Raw genomic sequence first — 8,875 nt, 5'->3', positions numbered from 1 at the left:
ATGCTGGTATGCAGGGCTGGAGAGTTCAGCATTTAACTTGAAGGGACATGTGGCCACATTGGAATGTTTTCAAACCCTGGCCGTGTTCCTATAGATATGCCTTTAAATAGTCTTTTGGGAAAAAAAGAAAAACATCTCTTCTGGAGTAGCAAGATTTCTAAAGTCTTTAAATCCAACAATAAATTTTAAACTTGCAATAAGTCATTGGCTAATCCTGTGAAAAATAAGAAACGCACATTGTTTCTCATGATAGACTGGAGTAACTCAGCGGGTGTCAGGCAGCATCTCTGGAGAAAATAGATAGGGTTGGAGGAAGACCAGACACCATATCGTGTCATCATGAGAAATAACGTAATAACAAAGAACTGCAGATGCTGGTTTATGCCAAAGATAGACACAGGATCCTGGAATAACTCAATGGGTCAGTCAGCATCTCTGGAGAAAATAGAAGTGACCCTTCAGAAGGGTTGTCTTCCGACCTTATCCATTTTTTCCAGAGAAGCTGCTTTACCCGCTGTGTTATTCCAGCATTCTGTGTCTATCTTTGGCATAAACCAGTATAGACAATAGACAATAGGTGCAGGAAGAGGCCATTCGGCCCTTCGTGCCAGCACCGCCATTCAATGTGATCATGGCTGATCATTCTCAATCAGTACCCCGTTCCTGCCTTCTCCCCATACCCCCTGACTCCGCTATCCTTAAGAGCTCTATCCAGCTCTCTCTTGAATGCATTCAGAGAATTGGCCTCCACTGCCTTCTGAGGCAGAGAATTCCACAGATCCAGAGTATCTGCAGTTCTTTGTTATTACATTATTTCTCATAATGATATGTAATGGTACTCCACTCTGGCTTCTTACATCTCAATCCAAATCCTAACATCAGAGACTGTTGAGAAATTTACCCATGCAGCAAGGCAGAAATATCAAATTTCTGGGAACAAAAAGGTAAGATTCTAATTCCAAAATATTGCCGCTGATTGATTTAATAACATTCATCTGAATCCTTCAAATAATCCACAGATTTTAAAACATTATCAATCACTCCATCAATTGTAAAAGACATTCATTAAATGTAATGTAAGCTCTCCACGTTGCTAATGGACTTCATTATTAAAGACTAATGCAACAGGAAATTGTACACCAAAAATGACTGGTTCATGAAATTGTGCCAAATGATTATTTTTAAGCATTTTACTTTGAAGTCTTGGAACCCCTCAAATGTTTATTGTGTCAGCAAGTTACAGCTTTATAGGCAACATAAATTTTGTTTCACTCTCAAGAATTTCCCTGCCCCAAGACAAAATTCCCAACTCAGAATGAATATCAAATTCCTGTAACTACAGAGGTCTTCAGTTATAATGTTATTGTCACACATGGCTGTATATTGGTGGGGTGTTTCTCCCTACAAGATAAAAGGGCAGTGAGAAAGCAGATAGGTTGGAGGGGGTCCAGGCCCAAGGAAAATGTTCAAAAAAATTAGAACAAACCCTCTCAGGTGTAAAACTAAAATGCCAGAAATTTGGAACTTATCGACTAAAAGGCAACTGATGCAAGATTCACCAATAATTTAAAAAAATCAGGCTGATAGATTTTTGATGGCAAGGGTTCAAAAATGGGACATGGGTAAATAGTCAGTATATGGAGTTGGGTTACAGACAGTCTACAATTTTATTGAATAGTGCAACAGGCTCAAAGGCCGGCGCCTAGCATGCCCTGATTTTCAAGCAGTACTGATTTTCAAGCACTTTCAAGTGAGGTATTTATAGGACTAAATTCAGTGGGGTATTCTAAATGCAAGTGCAAATGGACAAATTAAAAGAGAAAAATACACATTTCATTCAAATTTAGTTTTGCCTGGCATCGAGCTCGCAAAGATATAAATTGCAGTACCTGTACTATAAACGTGAACCAGGCAAACCACTCAAAGGCTGACTGGACAATACTTTTATGATGTTATCAGTCAGTGACAGGAAAATGCACCTTCCCTGCTGCTATGCTTTGGTCACCTCTTCGAAACTGATTCAACACGAGATGAACCTTTACAGGATGTTGCCCCCACATGAGTTCCAGAATCATTAACACATTGGCTGGCTTAGGTCAGGCCCATTGACCTGGAGACTTGGCAGTGTAGATTGAAACCACATGCTCAAATAAACTCTGAGGTTGAAGGAATTTCACATATTATCCTGAATTTGTTTCAAAACCAAGTTAAGCTAAAATCTTGCCGAATCACAGCTTTGTTAATCCAAATGAAAAATATCCTAAAATATGAAAGGTTTGCAGAAGGGTCTCGACCCGAAATGTCACCTATTCCTTTACTCCAGAGATGCTGCCTGACCCGATGAATCACTCCAGCTTTTTGTGCCATCTTCCGTGTAAACCAGCGTCTGCAGTTCCTTGCTACACCTAAAATATGAACCATGTTTTAAAGGAGTGAAGTACAGAGAAGTGACCTGTTGAAATCCTCCAGCAGTTTATCGATTGCTCGAGATCTCAGCATCTGCAGTGTCTTGTGTCCCCACACAAGTAACTTGACATCATTTTCGGCACAGACATTGTGTGTTGAAGAGCCTGCTTCTGTACTGTTCTATGTTCTAAGAACAAACAAGTTACCCCTGAAGTCCTCATCACCTCAAGGGATAAAGAAATCGATGACAGTGGCATTGTTAGCGACACAGATCCAGTGACCCAGGTTCAATCGCAACCTCTAATACCATGTCTAGAATTTGCTCACTAACTGAATGTGTGGGCTTCCCCAAGCTGCCCTGATCTCCTCTCACTTGCCAAGAGTGAGAGGGTTGGCAGGTTAATTTTCCACTGCAAATTGGCCCTAGTGTGTAGATGAGTCACAGAATTCGGGGGGATTTGATAACAATCTGGCAAGGAAAAATAGATCTAAACCGGTGCTTGGCAGCAAGAATTACTATGCAACTTTAGAAAAGACGGCTCGTGATTATCATATTGCAGAGCTTAGCATCATCTTAATTAGCTGCTGTAATTTCTGCATTGTAACAATGGCTAAATATCAAGCGCTTCATTTGCATCCGGATGCAACAAAGCCCCTACAGATACTTTCTACACACATCTATATACTCAGACTCTCATTTGTTCCTGAACTACAGCCAAAACAGTACACGATAGCGCAACAATTTTAGGCCCACCTTACTCACCGCCGTCCTTTTGGTGCTAATGGAAGAAGTTTCATTGAAATCGGTGTTATATTTTTAAAGTTATTCACATTTTAAAGTTTAAATCTATCTCCTACGGAGGGAGGGGGTGGAGGGAGAATAAGGGGGGTTGAGGGGGATGGAGTGGGGGGAGGGGAAGGGGGGGTGGAGGGAGGGGGAGGGGAGGGGGATGGAGGGAGGGGGAGGGACGGAGGAGAAGGTATTGCACCAATGCAGGAGAGGTTTGGGCTCAACGGGTCCACTTGGTCTAGTCTTTATTAAAGTTTACGGTTTATTCAGAAAAGTGGGGCATCGAAGTCAAAAGCTAATTCAGTCCTGACTTGATTAACGTCACAATTTACCAAGGCCTGTTTTGGATGAGTGGGATCTCTTATTTCCCTTTGTGAGCAAGACTCCTGCTGAAAAATCATTTCCTCTTTAGAGTATTTGTCCAGGGTTGGTAATATATCTGACAATTCATACCTTTAAAAATAGATCTAAACCGGTGCTTGGCAGCAAGAATTCCATGCTGCATTACTCTGCAACTTTAGAAAAGGCGGCTCGTGATTATCACATTGAAGAGCTTAGCGTCATCTAAATTAGTTGCTGTAATTTCGTGGTAAATAACTTTGAAAATTATTTGGTTTTATACATCCAACAGTTTCAAGATTTTCTGCATTTTAGTAAAGCTCCCGTCAAGATTACACACACACACAGTCAGACAGGCAAAAGTAAATAGATGCTTGATAAGGAGGCTAAATGGCATCATAGGTCGATGGGAATTCTGAGTATAGGTTGCTTTTCGATGACCCAGGCACATTAAGTGTCAGAGACAGACTCAAAGTGCTGGAGTAACTCAGCAGGTCAGGCAGCACCTCTGGAGAAAAAGGATGGGTGATGTTGCAGGATGCCACCTGACCCACTGGGTTACACCAGGACTTTGTGTCTATCTTTTGTATAAATCACCATCTGCAATTGTTTGTTTCTTCATTGAATGCCAGAGCAATTTTAAGGGGCAGAGTGGTTTATTCCTCATCGAATTCACATGTAAGCCATTGCAATGGGCGTTTCTCATTCCTATCCCATTTGTTCCAGATGTTCAGATGTAAAATATGGCAGGGTTCTTGTTCTAAATCAATAGACAAGGCTGACAAAGGCCAGGCGTGGGATTGGAAGCCATAGCACCCAGATAAAACATCCCAAAACAAACCGATTTAATCAGCTTTGTTTCAATTGTAATTTATACCCAATGCAGGCAAACTCGCCGAGCTCATAGCTATTTTATCAGTTCTAATAAACACCGCAGTTTGTCAGCAGCTTATGTCTTTACTGGGATTATGTTTTCTCCCCAAATTATTTCACTGTATTTCAGTTTCAGATGACAATTTACAGCGTGTTTGGGACCTGTCACACATGCAGACAGGTTTTAAGAGCAGCAGCAGGCTGCTGATGGTCTGTCTGCAAGCATCGTCTGATGGGTGTGACTGGGGTATTACCACAAGCCTTCCCTCTTCCCACCCCGAGTCAGCACAGAGGCCGGGTCGAGCAGAGCAGAGCTGGGAACGCTGGGCAGACTCACCAAGTCAGTGAAGTTGACTCTTCCCGAGCCTGCTTACACTCCTGTCACAGCTGTTTGTGATCCTCTCCCACAAATCTTTGCTCATTTTCTACATACCAACAAGTTTGGGTTGCTCTGGCATTTAATGAAGAAACAATGAAATAACTGCAGATACTGATTGATACAAAAGATTGACACACAGGCCTAGAGTAGCCCAGTAGGTCAGGCTCTGGAGTAAAATAACAGGCGAAACTTCACCCATCCTTTTTCTCCAGAGATGCTGTCTGACCCACTGAGTTACTCCAGCAGTTTGTGTCTATCTCTGACATTTAATAACAGTTGAACAGTTCTCTGGATGAGACGCAACTCTAGAGAAAAGGAATGGGTGACGTCTTCAGACAGTGGATCAGAATCCTATTGTATCCTGGGAACAGCCTGTGGTGGATATTATTAAACCAATAAAGAATCTCAGTTCTCCACTAAAAGGGGAAAAACAAGGCTGGCTATGTAATATCATGTCTGATCTTTCTTGCTACTATATTCTTGCTCTCTCCTCATAACCATTAATGACGTTTCATGTCTAAATGTCTATTTCCGTTTTACATATATATTTAGTGAATTGTCTTGTCAGACTGCCGCTAGAACAGTCCAAGCCTACATTTCTTAGTCAGCAGAATACAATGGAAACAGGAAATTGTGCAAACGGCTCTGCTTAATCATACTTGAATTGATCATACATTTCATTCAGAGCCCAAAGCAAAAATCCAATGTCAGGAATTGAAAATGTGCCTTAATAAATGGTATTGCCTCAATTTTTCTTTAATCAGTTGACAAATTCATTTAATCCAGCATTTCATGTCTGCCAATGGTCAAAATGTCTTATTAACCAAACCCAGGCTCCAAAGAAAAAAGGATAATGTGTTATATTTAGAAATTAACTTTTTCATCTCAAAACTTGAGACAGAATTTAAATACACCAGCCCCCATGTCCTCTTTGTAAGGACTAGCCTAATGTCTGATCTTATGCACATTACAAAACTACTCACAAATAGACAAACTTGCTCAGAAGAGTGCTGACTGTGATTTAATGCGCCTTTAAAGATATGTTTCTTTGAACTGATCAATGTTTAACTGAAAATACAAGGGCAGGAGTTACAAATTTGGGCCATTTCCTCTGGTGCCTTCAGACAGCTGAGTGGAAGGTGCACAAACATGAATCATTTTAACATGGGCTGGATTTTACACATTGCCACATGGGCTCTATATAAACAAGGTCACTGGCCAACAGGCAGGCTCAAACTGCCTGGAGATCAGGCACTGATGAAACTTAGGACACATACGTACCTAGAACGTTACACGCCTAGAACTATACACATATATCTTACCCATACACCTTTTCCTTACCCCATCTTCCTTATTACCATTTCTGTGCTCACCCCTTGTCAAATGCCTTCCTTGCAGCCCATAGAACATAGTTGCAGAAGGTCATTCGGCCCTTCGAGCCAGCACCGCCATTCAATATGATCATGGCTGATCATCCAAAATCAGTACCCGGTTCCTGTTTTTTTCCCCATATCCCTTGATTCCGTTAGCATTGAGATCTAAATCTAACTCTTGAAAACATCCAGTGAATTGGCCTCCACTGCCTTCTGTGGCTGACAGTTCCATCGCTCTCTTCCTTACCCAAAGCCTGGACTTTTTCCACTAGCCAGTTACTGTCTTTCCAACAATGAGGCCCATCTAATGGCAGTTTCTATTCACTGTCCTCTTTCCCAATTGCTGATCAACCCCATTTCCCCCCACACCAATAGCACACCAATGCACTGAACAAAGTGCTTGAACAAATCCCAGAAAACCACAGGAGATTTTTTAGCTGCTTGCCTGTTGTCAGCAAATCCTGATCTTGCCATTCTTCGTGGCAAATGGAGGTAGGTCAGATTACATCACAACACCTACAATTTCCTGGGCCTCTGCTGCCCCAAGCTTCGTAAAATAAATGGAGAGGGAGGAAAATAAATATGGGAGAGTGCATGCAATGGCAGAAAATAAGCAAGACAGTGAGCGGAGGTAGGAGTTATGACACATGACACTGTTTTCAAGGGTTAGATTTAGCTTTTAGGGCTAAGGGAATCAAGGGATATGGGAGAAAGTTGGAATGGGGTACTGATTTTGGATGATCAGCCATGATCGTATTGAGTGGCGGTGCTGGCTCGAAAGGCCGAATGGCCTACTCCTGTACCTATTTTCTATGTTTTTACTCAACTATATCCTGCGATATACAGAGACAACAGATTTTCCAAAATGTAATGGCTTCCTATAAACTTTAATCACTGCATGGAATTTAAAATGTTAACAGAGGCATTTTATAGTATTCTCTTCACAAGACAAATTAAAATTTGTCTAGTGATAATAAACTTGCATATGTTGCAGGTGTCCAGATAGAAAGTTAGTCCATCAGTTTGCTAAGTGCTCTGTAGTTTCTGTAATATTCCCAGACATATATATGATCACTAGTATATCTTAAAAACAATCTGAATCTAATCTACCTCAGTGTTAGGGGTGCTTGAGGCATCAGGCAAACCACAGGTTCCTCAGCCTCTGCATGGAACAGACTGGGGAGTCTTTTAGAAAGACTGCAGGATAAAGTAGCCAAACTCAGAACAAATGTTTTAGTTTAACATTGAGAATGAAAGGCAACAGTTGCCAAGGAAAGGTTTAATGTTGCACAGCTGCATCTGTGTGGGAGTCATGAACTTGTGGTACTTAAGAAGGTAAACCCAGGCACTTTTGTGAAGAAATGCTGGCAAAACCCTACACAATGTATTGTGTACAAAATTAACGCTCCAGCAAAAAAAAAAAAAAATCAAAGTTGGTACGGAGGAAGAATCAAATCAGAACTCAAAACAATTCTTCAGTTTTCTTCCATGAAAGAGTGGCAAATTGTACACAGAAACAGAATGCAACGTAAATTTGCAGAATGCCAGGCATCATTTTAAAAGGATTACCATCCCATTTCAAACACAAACAGGACAGTAAATGACCCTCAAATGACATGTGTTGGAAGGAACTGCAGATGCTGGTTTAAACTGAAGATAAGACACAAAAAGCTGGAGTAACTCAGCGGGATAGGCACATTTCTGGAGTGAAGGAATGGATGACATTTCAGGTCGAGACCCTTCTTCAGACGAGTCAGGGGAAAGGGAAACGAGGGATATAGACGGTGATGTAGAGATAAAGAGCAATGAATGAAAGATATGCAAAAAAGGAACGATGATAAAGAAAACAGGCCTTTGTTAGCTGTTTGTTGGGTGACAACGAGATGCTGGTGCGACTTGAGTGGGGGAGAGATGGAGAAAGAGGGAATGCCGGGGTTACATGAAGTTAGAGAAATCAATATACCACTGGCCTGTAGGCTGCCCAAGCGAAATACGAGATGATGTTCCTCTAATTTGCCCTTAGCCTCACTCTGACAATGGAGACCTCTGGCAGAAAGGTCAGTATGGGAATGGAAAGGAGAATTAAAGTGTTTAGCAACTGGGAGATCAGGTAGGTCCAGGTGGACTGAGCGAAGTAGTTCAGTGAAATGATCGCCCAGACTACGTTTGGTCTTGCCGATGTACAAGAGTCCACATCTTGAACAACGGGTACAACAGATGAGGTTTGTAGGAGGTGCAAGTGACCTGAAAGTTCTGACGGGGGTCCCTTGACAGAGTCGAGGGAGGAGATATAGGGATAGGTGTTGCATCTTTTGCAATTGCAGGATAAGGTATCTGGGGAGGGGGTTGTCTGGATGGGAAGGGATGAGTTAACCAGAAAGTTAGGAACAAGGGGGACTCCGTCGCGACATGTGGGAGGAGTGCAAGGGCGGAGCTGCGGGGTACTGAGGAGGCACGAGCGAGGGTCTCATCTATGATGGGAGAGGGGAGTTCCTGTTCCCTAATGAATGAGGACATCTTGGATGTCTACTTTGTCTCAAGTTGGACACATGCTAGGAGTTGCAAATTAGCAGTATCAACCATAGTTGGAGTAGAATAATGATTTGTGCACTACATTTAAATATAGACAAGTCAGTAAATAAGCCGTTATAAATTTAAAAAAATGTAAACAAATCTGAAGATGCACACAGCAGCCATTTTTTTTCAAATACATTT

The sequence above is a fragment of the Rhinoraja longicauda genome, chromosome 8, assembly GCF_053455715.1.
Source record: "Rhinoraja longicauda isolate Sanriku21f chromosome 8, sRhiLon1.1, whole genome shotgun sequence".
Taxonomy (NCBI): domain Eukaryota; kingdom Metazoa; phylum Chordata; class Chondrichthyes; order Rajiformes; family Arhynchobatidae; genus Rhinoraja; species Rhinoraja longicauda.
The sequence above is the reverse complement of the archived record's forward strand: the minus strand, read 5'-3'. Positions refer to the sequence as shown.